The sequence below is a fragment of the Episyrphus balteatus genome, chromosome 1, assembly GCF_945859705.1.
Source record: "Episyrphus balteatus chromosome 1, idEpiBalt1.1, whole genome shotgun sequence".
In the NCBI taxonomy this organism is placed as follows: domain Eukaryota; kingdom Metazoa; phylum Arthropoda; class Insecta; order Diptera; family Syrphidae; genus Episyrphus; species Episyrphus balteatus.
In genome coordinates this window covers 43,638,594-43,660,841 of record NC_079134.1, presented here as the reverse complement: position 1 = coordinate 43,660,841, position 22,248 = coordinate 43,638,594, and the positions used below count along the sequence as shown (strand labels likewise).

The window sequence follows — 22,248 nt, the reverse complement described above, 5'->3', positions numbered from 1 at the left end:
ATTTAAATATGAAATTAATCAATGAAATAATCTGCCTCAATTAATTTCTTATCAAATTCTGAAAACCATATGCTTCTATGACTCCTAGTTTTTGAGAAAATTGAAAATTAAAAAACTACCTTTTTACATAAACATAATGTTTGCAAGCAGTATGTCCCGTAGCAACGCCCCTACTTAGGCTCACTATTATAGTATTACGGGTGGGTGCGATTTTGGCTGTACGCAAATTTTCTTTAAAATTTAAGTTTTTCGAATCCAAAAGAAATTTTTGTACATAACCAACCTTGCCCCCACCCTAAATCTTTTATTGTGCTCAAGCAGGGGGGTTGCAGAGGGATAGCATGCGGGACAAAGAGGGTCCCAAAATTAGTTGAGGCAGTTTATTTCATCGATTAATTTCATATTTAAAGTCACAGTCTTGATTAAAATAGTATTCAATTTGTTTTTTCAAATTTTTTTTCACAAATTTTGACTTTGAAATCGATAATTTCAAAAACAATTGATTGAAATAACTTGATTTAAAAAATTTTAAAACTCAAAGTAAGTGTACAGTTTCTGCTTTTGAAAAAGGTATCATTTATACCTGTAAGTGTTGCCGTTGTTTTTTAAATAATTTTTTTTTTTAATTTTTCGTCATATTTTAGAAAATTGCCCCTCCCTCCTAAACGGGGGGAGATAGACCCCTCCCCCTCCCATAGTAAAATATAATTGTATTGAACTCTTCTACAAAATACTGTTATCAATTCTTTTCCCCTAAGTTATCGTACTCGTGCTTTTTTCCTGTGTAAACACGCAAGTTTATGTTTAAGCAACTTTGTCTTTTCTTAGTAAAAATTAAATTTGAGCTCATTTTTACTATTTTACATAACTATTAAACACAAAAAGTCACTTTAGACTCTTCAAAATAATTTATCGCACAAAACCATTACTTTTGCCCCACTGTGCGTCGGCCCAATAGCTTCCGAAATGGATGAGGGTGTTAGTTGTTGTTGAGAAGTCTATCAAAAATGCAGTTTTCGTATGAACGTCGTATTTCATCGTTTAAATTATTTGCTTCTGATCCTACTATTAATCTTATGTTGTTTCCTGATTCCTGGCCAAAATTTACAATTGCTCATGAATTCAAGAACAACCCTAGAAAAGAAAACGTTGGTAGATTCCCAGTTTTTGATAATAACCCATCCAAGGTTCAATATACAAATTTATCATCAAATTTCTTCAAACATTATTGCTGAACCTAACTAAGACCATGACTTTAATTTTAGTAAAATCGATTTAGTAAAGTTAGAACAATTTTTTATTCGATTTTGAATGGGCAAGTGTCTTAAGTATAAATGATGTCTATGCATGTGTTGAAAACTTTTATGCTGTTTTAAGTAATTGTATTCATATTTTTGTGTTCCTGTTATAAGAAAAAAAAAACAAATCCTCCATCAGTAAATTGGTTAAATAAGGATCTTAGACGCTTACGAAACTTTAAAAACGCATGTCCCAAAAAATGGAAAAGAACGAGTTGCATCTAGTTTTAAATACGTTACTTACACTATCGCAAGCTAAAAACACAAGTTTAAAAACATCTTGCAAAGCCTACATTTATAAAATTAAGTGCAATTTATCAGGTAATCCGAAATCATTTTGAAAATATGTTAACTCCAAACGAAAAAGTTCAACATATCCGTCAACCGTGCAATATAAAGATAACATTTCTAGCTGTGATAAAGAAATTAGTAACATATTTGCAGATTTCTTCCAACAGACATATACCTCGAGCAATCCTAATTACTGTGATTATATACATTTAAGTTTTCCAACCTGTGATATACCTTTTATAAGATTGACTGAAGCGAAAGTAGTGCAATATATTGACGAATTAAAAAGTAACTGTTTGTCCGGTCCCGATAATATTCCGTCCATATTTGTCAAAGCAAGCAAGTCCTATATATGTTCTGTAATTACGTATATATATAATTGTTCACTGTCAACTGGTGTTTTCCCTGAGCTGTGGAAATCCTCATTTATCTTCCCTCTTCATAAGAGTGGAAATAAGAATAACGTTGAAAACTATCGAGGAATTGCGAAACTCTCATGCTTACCAAAATTATATGAGAAAATAGTCTGCAAACATATTCAATTTTACTGCCAAGGATTAATTTCTCCTGAGTAGCATGGATAGATAGATAGATAGATAGATAGATATTTATTCAATATAATAATTTTTTACATAAAGTCATTGAGAAAAAAACTTGAATATTTAAAGGCATGACATATCTGTCGTCTGCCCGAGTGGCAAAATTGCTTGAATCTTTTACAGTTTTTTTTTTTTTTTTTTTTTTTTTTTTTTTTTTTTTACTTTAAGTGTTAATAGGACTTTTAGTTTAGTTAAAACAAAATTTATATATAATTTGTATGCATCATAGTAGATTAATAGGACTTTTAGTTTAGTTAAAACAAAATTTAGAGATACTTTTTAGCTTGCCAGGATTGATTTTAAATTGATTTTTACTATTTTAAAAGACTTCATTAATTATTTTGGATCTGTAAGTGCTGGCTTCCGTGTAATAATCAAAAAGTAGCTTCCAATCATCACCATTCAGAAATTCACGCACCTCTTCCCTCTCTAAAACATTTTTTCCGAAGTAGACTCGCCTTATTTCCTTTAAAATTGGACAGATGCCGATGAAATGATACACATCTTCCCGTGCTTGTAGGTTACACAAGTTGCAAAGACCTGGGCCATCGTTTCGGTGCGGCATGGCATTCAGCTTGATCAGCTCACCTCTGATTTTGAAAATCGTCCCAATGACATAGCATGGGTTCTGCTTGCAGAAGTCAACTTCAACAAACCTATTGGAGTTTGCTAACAATGTTAACATCAATCTGCAAAATGGCCTCCAAACTGATGTTTTCTACGCTGATCTTAGCAAAGCTTTTGATAGAGTATGCCACTCCATACTATTTATTAAATTGGCGGTTTTCCTGAATGGTTTCTTGACTGGATAAAAGCACTAACACAGTTTGTCATCTTTAAGAAAAGTATATCTAAGCAAATTGATGTCTTATACGTAGTTCCACAAGGTAGCCATATTGGGCCACTTTTATTTATCCTTTTTCTCAATGATATTTCTAAGGATATTTCGTATTGTAAAATCCTCAAATTTGCTGACGACTTCAAAATTTTTTACGGTTATACGAACCCAAATGGCTATTTGTTTCTACAACACGATATTGACTGAATATTTGAATGGTGCAATACAAATGGAATGGAACTTAACAAAAAAAAAGTGCAAAGTAATGTCTTATTCCAGGAGCAGGAACCCCTATTTATCTTACTACTCTGTTGAAGAATACATGATCGAAAAAGTTGAACATTTCAATGACTTAGGAGTCTTATTTGATACAAAGCTGTCGTTCAACCCTCATATTGACATCATCACAAGCAAGGCAAGTTCTCAAAAGAATTCAATGATCCTCATATTCTAAATGTTCTCTATTGTGCTCTCGTCCGTCCCATCGTTGAATATTGAAGCTGTGTATTAGACTGGGCCAAAAAAATAAAATATTTTTTTTTTGAAAGTTACTTCGAAAATCTTGTTGAGGATGATGAAAAAAAATTTGGTGAAAATTTGAGCCGTTAAAAATAATTTTAAGAAGTCTATCATCGGTGTTTTTTATTTTTATACATGATATAATGTGTTACAACAGAACTGCTAGACGATCAAAGTAAAAAAAAATTCTGTTCATTTTTTCTTATATAAAATTAAATTTCCTACAAAAGCTTCTTGGACTATCGAAGTGTTTTTTCAATTTGACTGTTTCACTTTGGAATTTTGTGATGAGCAAATAAGTGAATAGAATAATAAAACCACGACAGATTCAAATAGGAAATTTAATTCTCTACAAAAAAGGTCTCTTAGTAATTTTCCCTAAATTGAGTTCTGAAGAAGTTATTCACGATTTAAAAATTGATTTTTTAATTTTTTTTCTCGATTTAAATCGTGAATAACTTCTTCAGAACTCAATTTAGGGAAAATTACTAAGAGACCTTTTTTGTAGAGAATTAAATTTCCTATAAAAATCTGTCGTGGTTTTATTATTCTATTCACTTATTTGCTCATCACAAAATTCCAAAGTGAAACAGTCAAATTGAAAAAACACTTCGATAGTCCAAGAAGCTTTTGTAGGAAATTTAATTTTATATAAGAAAAAATGAACAGAATTTTTTTTTACTTTGATCGTCTAGCAGTTCTGTTGTAACACATCATATCATGTATAAAAATAAAAAACACCGATGATAGACTTCTTAAAATTATTTTTAACGGCTCAAATTTTCACCAAATTTTTTTTTTCATCATCCTGAACAAGATTTTCGAAGTAACTTTCAAAAAAAAAAAATTTTATTTTTTTGGCCCAGTCTACTGTGTATGGTGTCCTAGCTACGACGTAGCCATAAATAAAATTTGAAAGTGTTCAAAAACGCTTTTTACTTTTTGCTCTTCGACATCTCCCTTGGGACCCGAAGCTAAATCTTCCGACTTATGAAAATCGCTTAAAGCTTCTTGGACTATCGACACTTAAGAAACGGAGAGAAGTCACCAATGTTCTTTTTATCTACCAATTTATATCCGGATCAATCAATTCACCTTCTATCCTCAGCATGCTGAACACCAACACTCGCCCAAGACTTACTCGCAACCCTTCATTTTTACTTGCGATATAGGTACTATAGGGCAAGTTTAGGATTCGTAAAAAAATTCGAACTCGAGATAACAATTTTACATGACATTACGATGATGGAGAATGCCAAAAAAGTGGGTCCGGCAATTCTGTCTGTCTGTCTGTCTGTCTGTCTGTAAGAACCTCGAGCTACAGCCTAGGCTACTGAAGCGATTTTCTTCAAACTCGGTAGTTAACAGTTTTGAGTGATTCCCTAGAGGAGAAATTGAAGTTTTTTTTAGGACCAAAACTAACGGTACCTGTCATACAACGGAAACAGAAAAGTTGATTTATTTCAAAAACGGCTCTAACGATTTTGAGTAAAATTTTTCTGCTTACTGTTACAGATAAGAGCCTCCTTTTACAGTAAAAAAAATATTTTTTGTACCGTTATTAACGGTACCTGCCATAGAACGGTTTTTTTGATTTATGAATTTCTCATAAACGACAAAACAGATTTCGACCAAATTTTTAATACAGAAACGTTTGAACAATCATTATTTTAAAAAAATTAAAATTTTTCAAAAAACACATTTTTGGATTTTTAAAAAATATTTCAAAATTTTTTTTTGAAAAATCAATTTTTTGGAAACGAGTTGGTGAAAAAATTTGAAATTTTGTTTTTATGTGTAAATTAATTATTTATTCAAAATTGCATATCAATTTTTTTTTTGAAAAATGCTAGAAAATTTTTATATATAAAAAATTATTTTTTTAAAAAACGGCTCTAACGATTTTCGAAAAAATTTTTCTAAAAATTCCTTTTTATACTAGAAATAAAATGGCATACTTTGTTTTTTTGTAAAAGATCATTTAAAACGGTATTTAATTATTTATAAAAACGGATATTATTTTTTTTTTTTGTACCACTAACGAAATTCCGTGAAAATATCAAATTTTAAATTTTCCCTTATTTCGTTCAATGAAAAACTTTAACATTAGAGTAACTTTTACCATAAGAGCAAGTACGTGCGATCCCAGTCGTGCAATTTATTGTATACGGCTTCATCCAGAGTTAACTATGGAATTAATGAGCCTGTTAATATTATGTGCATGAACTTTAATCAATACTATCAAAACATAGATTTTAATATATCAAAAAATATTTTGAATTGTTAATTATGATTTCTTAAATTTTGTACAATAACTATTGTTACTATTTTAACAACTTAGACACTTAGTCTGTAGTTGAAAAAATAAATAAATAAAGGGTAAAATATACATAAGAAAAAATATTTAATTTTTTTTTGAAATATCAATTTTCGAAAACGTGACATTGAATTTTTTTTGAAAGTTTGATTTAAGTTACCGATTAGTAATTGCAACAAAACGGTGTGTATCAATTTTATTTAAAAAATTGTAAATCGAAAAATTATTTATAAAGAATTTTGTAGTTTAAAAAAAAAAACGGATCTAACGACTTTGAAAATCCTTTTTCTAAAATTTCATCTTAATAAAAACAAATCAAACTGCATACATTTTTGGAGCTCAATTTTATTTAAACGGTTGTTTTTCATTTGAAGAATGATTTTAATGTTCTTTTTATGTATGTTCTTTCGGCAAAAAATATTTTTTTTTCCCAAAACCTATCCTTCCGTTAAAGATTGTTACCTTCGATTGATGCCCTTTCAACTATTAAGTCATGTAGGTCTCATATTAAACGGTGCTGGGGCGTTCTCCTTTATATACTTTGAAAGTTTAATTTTAAATTTGTTTTCAGATCAACAAAAATGGAATTTTAACGTTTGATAAAGAATTCCCAAAATTCTTTAGTGAAGAATATCCAGGGAAAAATCCATCAATTGCGCCATTTTTTGCAAATGTGGATATAAGGGTGCGTAATAATTCAATCAGTCTCTTTAAATCACAAGATAATGAGAAACTACAAAAGGCTAATAGTCTTGTTCGAAGAAAATATTCCAAAAACTTTGAAGCCACAATCTTATACGTGGCTACTTGGAAGAATGTTGGATACAATATTGATCAAAGAGAAAGGTTCAATACTTTCCAGGTAAACCTACTTTAACATTATTGACGTATGTATTAACAAACATGAACACTGTATTCAATTTAGGCTGTCATAATTTGCAGCTCGGATGAAACCTATGTCCAATTTATTTACCCAGATGAGGGTATCAATTGGTTTAATAGTGATTCTGTGGAGTTTGGCGTTCGAGATGTTCTAGCTCAAGCGGGTTTTGTTTCGGATGATGGAAGATACTTCATGATAAATGGATCTGGAACTGAAAACGTTAGAATTTTTCATTTGTCAATGTTATAAAGTAACAATTTATTTTTAATTCAAAGGTTGCGAATTTGAGTAAGATGTCGAATATTGGAATCAATGGAGTCTTCTTATATCGTGTTGGTCTGCTAGATTTTGATTTAAATATTTCCGATGAAGATAATAATGCAATTATCAATGAAAATGTTTCTCCAATGTCTTGTGCCGGAGCTGGTCGTGTAACATGTCATTCCTCAGCTGCCTGCATCGATAAAACTAAAGGATTTTATTGCAAGTGCTTTGAAGGATTCTACGGAAACGGGCTTTCATGCATAAAAAATACAAGGATCATCAGAATTTCTGGATCGCTAAGTGGCCAAATTAATAATCGTACTATTGATAGGGATGCGAAAGTTGTATCAATCATTAGTATGGAAAAAGGTGTTAGTGAAACTATCATCAAACCAATCAGTGACATATTGGAAGGCCAGTTAAAGTTGGCTCAGCCAGTTTTCAGTTCTTTTGGCTGGCTGTTTGCAAAACCACTTTCCCCCAAATTTATGAATGGCTACCAGTGGACCGGTGGTAAGTTCGTTCATAGCTCTGAATTGATTTTCGAGTCTGGCGAGATCCTAAACATCAATCAAACATTTGATATTAATAATCGTACGCAGACAGTTAAAATCGATATAAAAGGATCCGTACCGCAGATCGGATATAACGAAACAATCCAAATTCCGGGTAACAAAAAAGAATTAAAATTTGCATCCCCGAATACAATTTCATCAACAGTAAAACATTATGTTGAGATTCCTTCGAAGAACATAACTATTAAATTTCAGTTAAGTCAAAACATTTCCTATGAATCATGCAACTCATGTTACAGTAACGAAATAAATGTCACGGAAATAACGTATCTCGAAAAAGTTTCTAGAACTTCTTTGAACTACAATCCAGATCAATATTCTCTACGTAGTACTAAGATGATTACAAAAATTGGTGATGACGATACATTGAACCCTTGTAGCTTAGCAAACTGCTGGAAATTTAGTAGCTGTGTTCCAGAGGAAGATTCTTATAAATGCGTTTGTGCGGCTGGATTGGAGGAGATTGTGACGGAAGATGGTGTCGAGTGCGTCGATATTGACGAGTGCCAAAACGAATTAAGTCCGTGTAGGGATGATGGTTACTGTGTTAATGTTTTGGGTGGATATTCATGTTTTTGCAAAGACCCAAACGAGTCCAATTGCGTCCGTAAAATTGAGGCTGATGATTTAAGTTATGCCAATGAACAAAGAGAAGATTGCTATGACGTAAGTGCCTATGTTTTTTAATTTTTTTTTAATAACAGAAAAATTTAGAAACCAATTATTATCACCAAAAAATTATCTAAAATTAAAAAGGTACGAGTACCTTAAGCCTGCTAAACATTTATAATGTTTATGGTATATGCAATCGTTATCAGTGTAACATGACAAATAAATACTGATTCCCGATTTCTCACTTAAGTCTGCTTGAACTTCAGAAGTAATCAAAATATGGCAATATATAGTAGACTGATTCAAAAAAATTTTTTTTTTGTTCAAAGCATTGTTGAAAATATTGTTGGAAATGACGAAAAAAAAATACTGTGAAAGTTTCAGCCATTAATGTTAACATTTAGTACCGCCGCATCGCAAATTTCTATTTCCCATACGATTTGTATGGGAAAGATTGTGTATTTGTGTTTAGAATTTTTTATCTATTTATGCTAAACTATCAGATGCTAAACTATATTGTGTTCAATTTAAATTTTCAGTACTGACCTCAAAAAAGAGCTGAGGTGCAAACTCTGTTAACAATGAAACTTTCTATGTTATAGATTGATGTAAGGTGTCTAATCGAAATGCTTCTCGTATAATTTTAACTACAATAGATAGGGTTCCCCCGACCAAATTTCGAAAATCGATTTCTTGCGGTCACCCTAATTTGTAGATTATGTGTTTTTTTTTACATAATTCAATGCAGTTTTTATTTCTCAGAGGTGTAATTGAAATTTTTTTTTTAATTTGGACAAAAATCAAAAATAACAGTTTTTTATACTTAACTCCTCTAAAATGTAGTTTTTGAAATACATTTTAAATTTATTTTATAGCCCATGATGTTGCACATCTTAATATTTTTTATGGAAAACATCATGGCCAGAGATACCCAGAAGGAGATGGGAAAATTCTGACGTCATACTAGTTTGCTTACAAGCTTTGTCGTACGCTTTTGGCTAAGTATGCGTGAAAAATCGTACACTTTTGGCTAAGTATGCGTGAAAACACTGTGGTTACATTGTGTGTGTTTTTTACATTTATTCACGAATACAAAAAAATGACAACAACACGAAATAAACAAGTGGGTTTTGGGTGGTAAACCGTCCCATCTCCTTTGGGTATCTCTGATCATGGGCTATCGCTATAAAATCAATTTCAAAAAATACATTTTATAGGAGTTAAAGTTAATCTTCTTCGTTGGCTAAAGGTCTTGTTTGGATTCTATCTTTTCTTCTGTGTCGACGTTTCACGTGTGCCAAAGAAGAAGATTAACTTTATTTAAAAAGAAAGGTCACGGAATAAGGAAGTATTTTTTATAAGAGTTAATTGATTTTGGTCTAAATTAAAAACAAAAATTAATTACAGCTCTGAGAAATAAAAACTGCATTGAATTATTAAAAAAAAAAAAAAAACACTTAATCTACAAATGCTATGAAAATTTGTTTAGATAACAAAGACCATTTGACGAAAATAGACAAAAAACAACAATATTTTCTATATACATATATCTACCACTCTTTTGAGCGCACTACCTTTGAAACGATAAGTGTTACTAAAATATATCTTCAGCTATTTTGTGGAAAACGTTATTATCTATGATATGAGTTAAAAATATATGTCAAAAAAACTCATATTTTAGAAGCTAGGTAAAAAAGTTCGCAATTTTTGAATTTTGACAAAATAAAAAAAAAAAAATTCTTTTTTAACGACTACTTTAACTAAACAAAAAACGTAGTTATATAAAGACAACTTTTCGATAGGACTCATCGTTTAAGAGTAATAGGCAAAAAAACGATATTTTCGACATTTGACACATTTTAAAATCAAGATATCTTCCTAACGATATCTCGTAAGAAAAGAAGTGTCATAACATTTTTTTAGGGAATTACAAAACCTATAAGTCATCTATATACTTTTTTATAGCTTCTACAGTTTCAAACTTGAATAACTTTTTATGCACACATGGGAATTTTGGGGACTTTTGAAATTTTACTTTAATCGACATAATAATGCTCTGTACCAATTTTCAGCTCTTTGCAAATTATTTCTGGGTTTGCCTTTTCTTATGTTTATTTTGTGTGGACTATAATTACAATTATAACAGTTACCTCAAACACTTAAAAATAGTGCCACAATGGTTAGTCACAGGTCCCGTGATCACAAAATTTGCAAGTTTGTCTAAGCGTGTCGCGTCGCAAACTGGGGCAAAACTACCATTTTTGTGGCATTAAATCAGCCGGTAGAGTAATAAGCCTGTCCTGAAAGCGGACATGAGATTTTTTTAGATTTTTGAGGGTAGTTAAAGAATATCCAAACAAAGATTAAAATGAAAAAAATTAGCCTATTACCATTTATCGCTAAGATGAACAAGAAGCTTCTTTAGTGCATATCCTAAAATTTGCCCCTCCATAGAAAAATACCATTATTTCGTAGGTATATATATTTTTTGTAATGGATTGTTCTGATTTTTAATAATGATGGATTCTAAAATCTTCATGCAAAATTTGGTTCATCTACCATAATTTTTAAGGGTTTTTCGGCAGTAAGTTTGCAACTGTTATAATAATATGAGTTGACAGATGAAAAACAGGTATAACTTTTTTCAGAGACGTCGGATTGTCTTGATTTTAGATTTTAGATTGGAATCAGCATTTAGAATTTTCTAGACTCCATATGAGCTGGAAAAATGAGTGACGCAAAGTGGTTTTTTTCCATTTGAAAAAGGTCAATTTTGATGGCCCCGATGACTTCAATTATGAATCCATCAAAATTGAACTTTTTCAAATGAGAAAAACCACTTTGCGTCACTCATTTTTCCAGCTCATATGGAGTCTAGAAAATTCTAAACGAATACCTTTTTGTTGCTTGTTTAAAGTTGGTTTCTTTTGGACTTTTAATGGGTTAAAATGATCCGTGCTGTTAATTACTCTGCGAAGTGTTGAAACACTTGCAGAAACACCAGCTTTTTGTTTGATTTTTGCCCCAGCAGAGCCAAATGAATTGGAGGCAGATCTCAAAATTTCTCATCGATTAACTGCTATTTTTGCCGTTTTTTACCTTAATTCATATTTTTCCTGCGAACATTTCAACCTTTGATTTGCGAAGATATTGACCTTGAAAGACCGTGTGTCTATTCAGTTGACGCAATAAAAAACTGCATTTTTCCATATGGGACGCTTTGTAAGAGAACACGAAAAAAAATAGCGGTACTTTGAGAATTATTCTTTCTGATTTGGTTTCTCAACATCGCAAGCTAACTGTAAACATCATCAAATGTTGCATGAAAGCTCAATCTTAGGAAAAATTGGACAAAATACCTTTGAAAATTTGTGTGCTTATTCAGTTGAAGCGTAGTGTACCAAAAGTTGAAGGCTCCATATTTAGATTTTTTATTTTACAATTTTTTACTTCACAATTGGCAAATTATAAACACCTTACAAAATTTCAGACACCAAACAATTCTACCTAGCAAAATTCACCCTTCAAATTCACCAATCAGGCTCGTTCATTCGTGATTTTTTTATAAAAGAAATTCATTTTTATAAATTTGTAAATTTTTTAAAGATTTGACCTTGTCCAACAAAAGTTGAAAATTTTTATGGTTAGCAAAAATTAGCATGAAAACTTTGCATTTCCGCAAAGTACAATAATAATACAGTGTAACTGCACTAAAAATGTTCCTATAATTTACTAAACTTATTTTATAAACATAGGAAAAATCGCAAAAAAAGCAGTTTTTTATGCATTGCTTTTCTACCTCGGATCAAGATTTATGTAAAAAATTCTCACTTTTTTTCTTGAACCACTTTATGTGGTAGTTGCGAGTTCTAAGCAAACTAATTCAAAATAAACTTAATAACTTCATCTTCTCCCCTGTTTTTGCCAAAACAAATCCACCTTTCATAAAGTTCTTCATTTTATATGGTCTGACTTTGCCCTACAAAAAGTCAAATATTTTGAAGGTTAGCAATGAAACTAAACGTGTTCTCAAAGAACAATAGAAACACAAGATAATGCCTTAAATCATTAGCCCTGTTCCATTGGAGGTGGTAGTTTACTACTAGTAGATGTTTAGGTTAATCTAGTACTATCATCTACTCATGCTCTTCTTCCCGAGTAGATACGATTTGTATTGAATTTGTTGAAAGTGCTTTCCATTGAAAATCGCTAGTAAACTACTAGTAGTACTTTGCCACCTCCAAAAGGAACGTGCTATTGTGCTACAATTTGCTACTATAACTATAACAGGGTGAAATTTTTTTTTTTTGTCCACTAGCACTGGTCAACAAAATTTAACTTTTTTTTTGCCACAAGAACCAAAATATACTTTTCTAGTAGTTTTTGGGGTGCTGAATCCGAATCTGAAGTCAGAAAAATTTGATTGGCCTCCGTTTTTGAAATATTACCGTTATAAAATGCTAAAAAACGTCATTTTGGCTGTTTTCGAGGTTCTGTTTTAATGTGGGGTAATTCATTACAAACAAATTTGTAAAGGTGATTATAAGAACAGATATTCTTCTTTCAAAAACTGTTTAAATCTTTCCGATATCTCTTTTATTGCTCGAGATATCTTAAGTTTCAGTTAAAAAGCTAAAGAGAAACTAAATTTAATCTAAAGTTTAAGTCACTGGTCACAGAATTTTTGCCACAAGAACCAAAATATACTTTTCTAGTAGTTTTCGGGGTGCTTAACTCGAATCCGCAATCAGAAAAATTCTATTAGCCTTCGTTCTTGAAATATAACCGTTATAAAAAAACTTTTTTTTGTATTTTATAACGGTAATATTTCAAAAACGAAGGCTAACAGAATTTTTCTGATTGCGGATTCGAGTTTAGCACCCCGAAAACTACTAGAAAAGTATATTTTGGTTCTTGTGGCAAAAAAATTTTGATTTGGTTGGCCAGTGTTGTTTCTGATTCAAAGACCGCTACTTAAATTCTAAATATCTCGGGCATTAAAAGAGATATCGGAAAGATTTAAACAGTTTTTGAAAGAAGAATATCTGTTCTTATAATCACCTTTACAAATTTGTTTGTAATGAATTACCCCACATTAAAACAGAACCTCGAAAACAGCCAAAATGACGTTTTTTAGCATTTTATAACGGTAATATTTCAAAAACGGAGGCCAATAACAATTTTCTGACTTCAGATTCGAGTTCAGCACATCAAAAACTACTAGAAAAGTATATTTTGGTTCTTGTGGCAAAAACCTTGTTGACCAGTGTAGTCAGTCAACGCACTGTGTGACTTGTTGCTGTGATTGACGATAAAACTAACGTATAATAAAGTAGGCGTTGTGGTTCCTCAAGATAGTTGGCTGTTTTTTTTTTTTAATTTGTTTGTATGAAATGGCTCTGCAGGCAGGATGGGGTACTCATAACCCATCTTGCCCCCAATGGGAATAATTTAGTTCTTATTTTAATCTTTGAACAACAACAACATCTTGAAGGTGCTACCACCAAGTGTTTTTATGGCTAGAGTTACAGTACTGTTTCACGGACGCCAATCCGATCATCAGACTCCTTTATTCCATTTTGTATGTGGTGCTTAGTCTAGTAATTTTTCATTTAATTTGAAAAACTTTTTCCGTCACACTTGAGTATTGAACCTAGACCAAGCGAGTTCAGAAGCCAGTACACTACGCACTGCGCTACCTCTCCCACATGATTAGCTTCACCCAATTGTAGGCTTTATAGTTTATCAACATTCAAAATGAATAGACTTAGCATTTTTACTAGCTCTTTCAAGTATGTATATTGTTATTCGGCTCTTTCATGTTTTTCTCCATACACTTAGGCATAGCAACAATTCGTTGCATATACGAAAGGAGGAAAGTAATTAGAAAGATTTTAGTTCTTATTTGTTTTCCGTAAAAATGAGTGTTTAATTTAATATTCAAGAATAACCAATGAACGAAAACAGCAAAACGACGAAGAGTCTCATCATTAGAGATGAAAGTGAAGAAGATGAAGGGTGGATATTTTACTCATGATGTGCAAGATGGGTTCATAATAGCTGTGCAGTAATATATGATGATGATGAAGAAGTCACCCATGTCTGCGAGTTCTGCCAGCTCAGATAATCGTCATTCTCTGTGATTATTCTCATCACCACATCTTACCTCGGGGGACATTTTTTTTTACTTTAATTTTTTTCCCCTAAATCTGTTACCAAAAGTTCCTTATGACACCAGATATTAGAATAATAATAATTAATTGTTAATTAAAAATAAATTTGATTGTTTCACTATGTAAAATTTTATATTGTTAACGTTTCAAGCTTAAATACCCCATTTCTCCCCCACTTCCGCTACTTCATTATTTTGAACTTTCATATATTATTGTTAGTTAAAAATATCAACACAAATTACACTGTACAATAAATACATTTTACAGAATCCAAAACTATGTAGCGATAATGCTTCCTGTATACGATCTAAAACGTGAGTTTATTCTTTCTTCTTCCATACTAGAATTTTAAAGATCATTCTAATTTTTCTTTTTATTCCAGTAATCGAGAGTTTGAGTGCATATGCAATCCTGGTTTCTACAGCAGCGATAACAATCGAAATGTTTGTGAGGAAGAGACCTGTCAAAAAATCCCATCTTTGTGTCATCTAAATGCTAACTGTCACTCGATTAATGGTAGAAATACCTGCGTTTGCAAGACTGGTAAGTATCTTTTTTCTAACACGTACATTATAAAATGAACATAATTTCCTGTTTTTCACTAGGATATCACGGCAACGGAACTACATGCATAAAAACTGAATTTTTTCTTTCAGTTAAATTTAATGGTATACAGCAATTATCTTTTGATGGAAAACTTACAACTGTTGTTGAAATTAACAGTTATGGGGTGGAATTTGACATAGATTGTATTGAAGGGCGAGTCTACTATTTTAAGTTAGGTAAAATCTTTAGCGCTAATTATGATGGTACAGATAGTCGTTCATTTATAACTGAAGGTAAGTTTCTCCTACGAAATTTTGAATACGAAATTATTTTCATAAACAAACATTATCTTGATGCGTTTGATTTAACCTCTTTTTTATAATGGAAGATATCAGTAACTTAGGAGGACTTGCAATTGATTCAATATCTAGACTTATTTATTGGTATTCTCATAAAAATGCAGCAATAGAAGTCGCCAGTTTAAACGATCCAAAGATGAGAGCTGTATTGGTGGCCGACGAAAGTTTGGATTGGTTTAGAAACATTGCTGTCGACCCAATCAGAGGGTAAGTGCACAGTTCTTGATTCTTCAACTGAAATACAAAATTCCGTAATTAATTTTTTTCACTATGACTTTTCAAAATGAAATCTTTTTTATGGATCAAAATCATGGAGATATCAGATTTGAGTTCCAGGCCCTTTTTTTTTATCAAAACAACATTATTAGGTGATATGCATAAAAAGGTAGTACTTACTTAAAATAAAAGGTGAAAGTAAATACTATGAATTCTAGTAAAATGTAAAATTCATATTAGGTATTAACTTAATTTCGTATGCATAAAATAAGTACCTGCTAGCAGGCAAATACTTTTAGTAGAAACTAAGAGCCATTTTCTTCACTATTGCTCAACTTGAAGCAAACTTGAGAGTTGACTTCAACTCGAAGGTTGAAACAAAAGATGAACATTTTGTTTTCTTCACTTATTTTTCTCAACTCTCGAGTTTGAAAAACAGAATTTGGCCAACTTCCAGTTTGAAAAATATCTCTGGGATATTTGTGACAGTTTATACAAATGCTGTCAGTTTCAAATTTAAAAAGCAATCGAGTAAGTCATTAAAATTGAAGTTCTGTATTGTATTGCAATTTTTTTTTGTCAAAATGTCAAATTCATTTTAGTAATAAATTTAAATGCATTTTGCTTTGTTTTTTTTTTTTTTTTGTTAAAATAAATTTCAAACGAATAATTTCTTGTGTTAATGTGTATGTGTGCGCAATGTTGACGGGATGTAAAAAAAATCGACGGAAAATGTGAAGGATAATTTTTTGATGAATAATATTTTGCAATTGGAAAATATGTTTCCATAAGTTTAATTCTTAATTTGTCCATGAAAACAGGAAAAAAGAATTTTCGCCACGATTTAGCATTAAAAAAGAAGAACAAAATATGACATTTCACAGAAAACTCTCATGTTTGCTCCCACAACTTCTGGTTTTGCTCTACTTCCGAAGTTGAGCAAAACCAGAAGTTGACCAACTCGAGAGTTGAGAACCAAAAGTTGAAACTGTCAAATTTGAGTGAAGAAAACCAAAATCACAAGTTGAGAATAAAAACCCTTAACTTTTAGTGAAGAAAGCGGCTCTAATTTCATCCAATACTAGAATTCACCCAAAAATGATAGTAAATACTTTTTTTTTTAGATGATTGGTACCTATTCGTTTCGTATTTAACCCTAGAAGGTATGCTGCTGAAGCGAAACGAAAATTTTCTTACAAAACAAGCACAACGAAATTGTAAAGGAAACATTTTTTTTTCAGCTTGGCCTACGAAATTCTTACCTATCGCCGAAGGCGCCCCGAACTTTTACAAAAGTCTATATAAATAACGAAATCTTCTGAATGATCCCAGACGCTTCCGTAGAGCCAATCGAAAACGGCATTAAATAATTAAACGTCAAACTAATTCTCCTATGTCGTTTCCGATTGGTTTCACTCACGGATTCACTCATTCTGAAATCGAATGGAAAAGGTCAAATCGCTTCCACTCAATTCTGTATTTTGTGTTTGTGTTAGTTTTTATGTGAAATTTCAAATATTAATTATTTTTTTTTTTTCTTCAAACGAAATATTATAAACTAATTTTCAAAAATGGTAATATTCAACCAATTAATGGTTTGCAAATTATTTTAAGTAAGTATATAATGCATTTATTTGTTTAATTACAGAAAACAATAGCAATTTGAATGAAAACCAAAAAAAAAATACTGATTGAGTGATTATTTTGACTTTTGAATATTCATGTATTACTGATTCTTGATACTGATTTTAAATCGAGAAAAGAATTTCTCTTCTGAGTTGTCAATTTCAATTCAATAAAACGGCTTCAAAAGACTTCCAAATGCTTCCGAACGCTTCTGGACGTCCAATCGAAAACGACACTAGTGAAAAAACAAAAACATTTTTTTTTTTGATTTTTCACCAAACAGAATTGAATGGAAGCGATTCAAACTTTTTTTTATTGGATTTCAGAATGAGTGAATCATTGATTGATTCCATTCGAAAACGACATTCATGTAGTTGAAAAAGATTTTGAAAAAATATAAAAATCATCTGTACCAAATTTAAAGAAATTCCATCCACCCGTTAATGCTGTGGAAATGTGTACAGATGGACGCACAGACGCACGGACGGAAATGCGAGACCCACTTTTTTGGAAATCTCCATCATCGTAATGTTGGTTTTGATTAAAACCTGAAATTTTTTTCTCGACACGAAACCAATACTTGCCCTTTACAGCAAGTAAAAACTTGTTGTAAAAAATTTACTATTCATTTACAATAATGACTTACGAATAAATTGTTTACTTAACCAATCCACATTTTTCCTTTCATATTGATAAAGTTGTTTAAAATTTCACTCTGAGTCCGATAAGCGATTTTTATAAATTTTTTGGTAATTGATACATAAAAACGCTGGCATTTCGACAAATATTAATAACCATCCATTTTTAAAGAAATACCATGAATCGATTGCGTCAAAATATGACAGAAGACTGCTATTCATAAGTTTCATGGCTTCATAATTGCGATTTTAAAACAAAAAAGTATATACATACTATCAATTTTACAAGTTGGTATTTTGTAACTTTGAAAAAATTAGTAATTACTGAAGAAAAAATGTACTTACTAATTTTTATGCATACGGAATAAAGTATTTCTGAAAAAGTCCATCCTAAAAAGTAGTTACTATGATAGCAAATACTTAATTTTCAGCATTTACTTGATTTGTATGCATACCAAAAATAGTATATACTTAAAAATTCTCTAGTAAGAGCATTTCCTGTTTTTTATGCATATCACTCATTAATTAAGAATTTTCTTTTCATTTATCGATAGAAGGTTAGGTAGAAATGGCTGTCAGGAAAACGGCTGACACACTTAGACCACTTATTGGTCCGTTGTGATACCATGATTTTGCAAGGAAATTCCTCACTAATTAAACCAGTTGGAGCTTTTGATGAAGCGGTGAAGATTGAAGATGTCAGTATTAATTAATTCACTTGTATCTTCTAAGAAATATTTTTCCAAGTATTTTTTACGACCACTGGAAAGGGCAGGACATGAGCAGAGAAGATGTTGGATTGTGTCTTATAGCGTGTCTAACTTTGAGGCAGTGTCCTGTTAGGACACCTATTACAGAGCTGATATGTAATCTGCTTAGAGACAATACATTTTTTGAACGTTTTGGATCTAGCCTAGGTCAGATCTCCTTGGTCGTTTGGCATGTTATAATGTTTGACCATCTTGTGTTTGTTGCCTCTATAGCTTCTTGTTTCAGCATAAGTTTGCACGTTGCGATTGGTATACCAATACTTGCCTTGTTGGGTAAAATTGGTATTAGAGTTCCATTTGTTGCGAGTTCATCTGCTTCGCAGTTTCCCAAAATATCTAAATCTATAACTTAAAAATAAAATATTTCTAACACAGTAGATTTTATTTATTTTGTAGAGAATTAAATGGAAATTTAATTTAAATGCATTAGTCCTTATTCGTTAAATTCTGTTGGATAGCCGCCATTCGGTTGGAAATGTTCAGAAACAATTTCCCTATATTTTTTTTTTTAGTTTTTTATTTGACCTCCTTCCTTTCCCGTATATAACGTGAAATTTACATGCAAAACGTATCCTTTGATTTGTATATATGTAGATAGTTTTATATGGGATGTCCCATTGAATTCGCGGATTCAACTGGTAGACTAAGCAGTTGAAACAAAAGTCCCCAAAAATTAGGTATACAATTTTTTTTCGGTATTTGGAACTAATTGAGGTCCATCCATCGTTGAAAGTAGCCGACGAAAGACAAAAAAACTTTGGCAGCGGATATCTAAGAAACAAGAGTCAAAAATTGATTTCTTTAAATGGAGATTTGTTGTCATTTTGATTTTGAATATGTGTCAATTCAAAAAAAAAAAAAAAAAATTTCGGCAATATCTAAAATTTTTCAGTAAAAATAAAACTTGGGCAAGCTCTGTGGGCTCTCGAATGGACATTTTTAAATGAAATTGAATCAGTATGCTTAATTTTCAAAACTCTTAATGTGCTGTCTCTTAGTTTTTCGATTTTTTGTTTAGATCATTTGGCAGCGTTTTTTTAAATCATCGCTAAAGGGTATCAACTTTGCAGATAGAGAGTTACTATAGAACAATTTTTTTTTCTTAGAATATACCCTAGAACCATCTCCCAAAATCCCCTTATTTCATTCCGAAACACCCTGTACATATGTATATGTATGTATATTAGTATCAATATAGTGTCAGTTTGATTCTTTTGTTTCAGGAGTTAAGTCTAAAAAAGCACAAATGTTGAATCTGGAAAAATATCCATATTTTTTTTGTTTTTTAATACCTAATATTTTTAAAATTAAGTTTTTTTTTTGCATAAAATCTCTTCTTCGTCATCTCTTAAATAATTTAAGTTTTTTTTTTATTTAAAATTTACTAACTCAAAATTTAAAAATCTAAAAAAAACAAATACATGTACATATATTGTTTTAATTTTTTTTAAATAATCTTGGATTTTACATCCGCGGCCAATCGTCGCCCGAGAGTTGTTTTGTCGTAAACGCCAAAATGCACTTTTTTAAACTGGATATGTAGTAATAGGTTTTAGAACGTTCTCTTTTCATTTCTGTTATCAGATTTGTCCTATCGTTTACCGTTACTGAGATAAATAGTGTGCATTTTGTCGTATATCCACAAAATAAGCATCGGATTAGCGTTGGTTTGTCGTAAGCGCCAACTTTTGGCGTTTACGACAAAAATTCTATGTATTTTTCAGCTTTTTTTTCTTCAGTATTGGTTTGTCGTACGTCGTACAAAACAGATAGGGTAGAAAATTTCGATCTTGTTTTGTCTTACATGTATGTAGGTATATGACCCAAATAGAATATAAACAAATATAATAAACCTACTAGAAAAGTATTTATTGAAAATAAGGACTTCATGTGCTATAAGGACAATGAATTTAAAAACTAAGGGCTGCATTAAGCTTTGCGCTACTTGAGGTTTTGCACTATTCCTAGAGGTGCAAGGAAGAAAAATGTGCATCTGAGAGACATCTCAATATTTGTATTTAATTTTGTCATGGTTCTTGTCGTTTGTTCCTGCCGCTAGATACTTGACCTCATCCTCGGTCACAAGTTCAATTCAATTTCACAAGTACCGCTTATAAATATGTACACTTGTTGATCTTCTATCGAACACAAGATCAAGAAGTCGACCGTCGGTCGCGGGCGCCGCTTCGTTCAAGCGCGTTGTCTTGAGCGAAGTGAAAAAAGGTGGCAGTTTTATTGTTTTATTGTTGTACACTTATTGATCTTGTCACTTCGTTCGCGCGCACTGTCTTCAACGAAGTAAAGTGAAAAAAGGTTGCTGTTTTATTGCTGTATACTTATTGATCTTGTATCGAACACACAAGTTCAACAAGTCGACTGTAGTCGTGGGCGCCGAGCCCGTGGCGCCTCTTCGTTCACGCGTGTTGCCGTGAACGAAGCGAAAAAGGGTTGCTGTGAGTTTTGTTATTGCACCCGCTCGCAAAAACACCTGCTGGTCGAAAATTATTTTTTTAAGGCGCCATTGTTCTTCGCTAAATTTGCGTTATTGTTTTGCAAATTGATGATACTGATGATACTTTTACACTATTTTATAAAGCGAGCGGTAGAAAAGTGGAATATAAAAGCTCATCAATATTTAAAACATATAAAAAGTCTACCATAGCAACTCCTGTAAATTTATTCAGCCAATGTCTTCAAATTACTAAAAAATCTAACTCGATAACTAAGGATAAGATTATTGATATTAAAAGCCTTTTCATATTTATGCCTAAATCAGACCAAGAATATTATAAAGCGTCAAATCAAAATATTAGAATAAATTCTTTAGTTTGATATTTATTTAATTTACCTACTTTTATTTATGACCATATATTAATTTATTAATTTAACCAAATTTGGTTTATTTTTATTTTATTTCTTTCATATTTCATAGCCATGGGATGACTTTTATTTTTTGTTAAGACATTTTTTAAATTTTTTTATGTTTATGGTCATATTTTTTGGTTTTTCTTTATTTTAGATATATTTATTTTAATAATTGAGCCTCTAAGTCAAACCAATACTACTTCTATGTAATAAGAAACTATTTTTTAAATATTTAATTAATAAATAAAAACGAACTGTGAAATTTTTTTTATTTATTTCGTACGTGCGCCTACTTTGTCGTACGTGTACGGGATGGAAAAAAAAGTTGATTTTGGTGGCGTTTACGACAAACTGATTTTGGATAAAAACCTTGATAATTTGAAAACTAAAATAGATGTGACAATTTTGACAACATAAATATAAAGAAGATATCGCACAAAATATTCTATTAAAAATTGAAAAGAATCTATCGGCCAGTTTTTTTTTTATAAAAGCTCAAACCTTAAAATGCGATTTCCCAAAATTCCAAAATTGGCGTAGGTATACGACAAAACAATTCTCAGGCGACGCAATATTTTCAAAACTTGTTTTTTTTTTTTTAATTTAAAAATCTAAAAAATAGCACAACACGTAGAGTCGTAGATCATTCAAAATACTTTATGTATATTTTGTATTAACTCAAAAAAAAAAAAAACATTTTTGAGGAATTTATAAGCTGCCAAATGATCTAAGCAAAAAATCGGAAAACTAAGAGATAACACATTTACAGTTTTGAAAAGTAAATATAATAATAATAATAATTTTAACTATATGCCTGTAATACCTAAGGTCTTTTAAATGCATAGCACGGCACTAGTTA

The 22,248-nt window shown here is 31.2% G+C and overlaps 1 protein-coding gene across 6 annotated transcripts in view; it reads right to left on the bottom strand.

Moving 5' to 3' along the window:
- LOC129905836 (mitogen-activated protein kinase-binding protein 1) overlaps positions 1-22,248 on the bottom strand; it is a 438,084-nt gene that overhangs the window by 175,732 nt on the left and 240,104 nt on the right. The window lies entirely within an intron of this gene.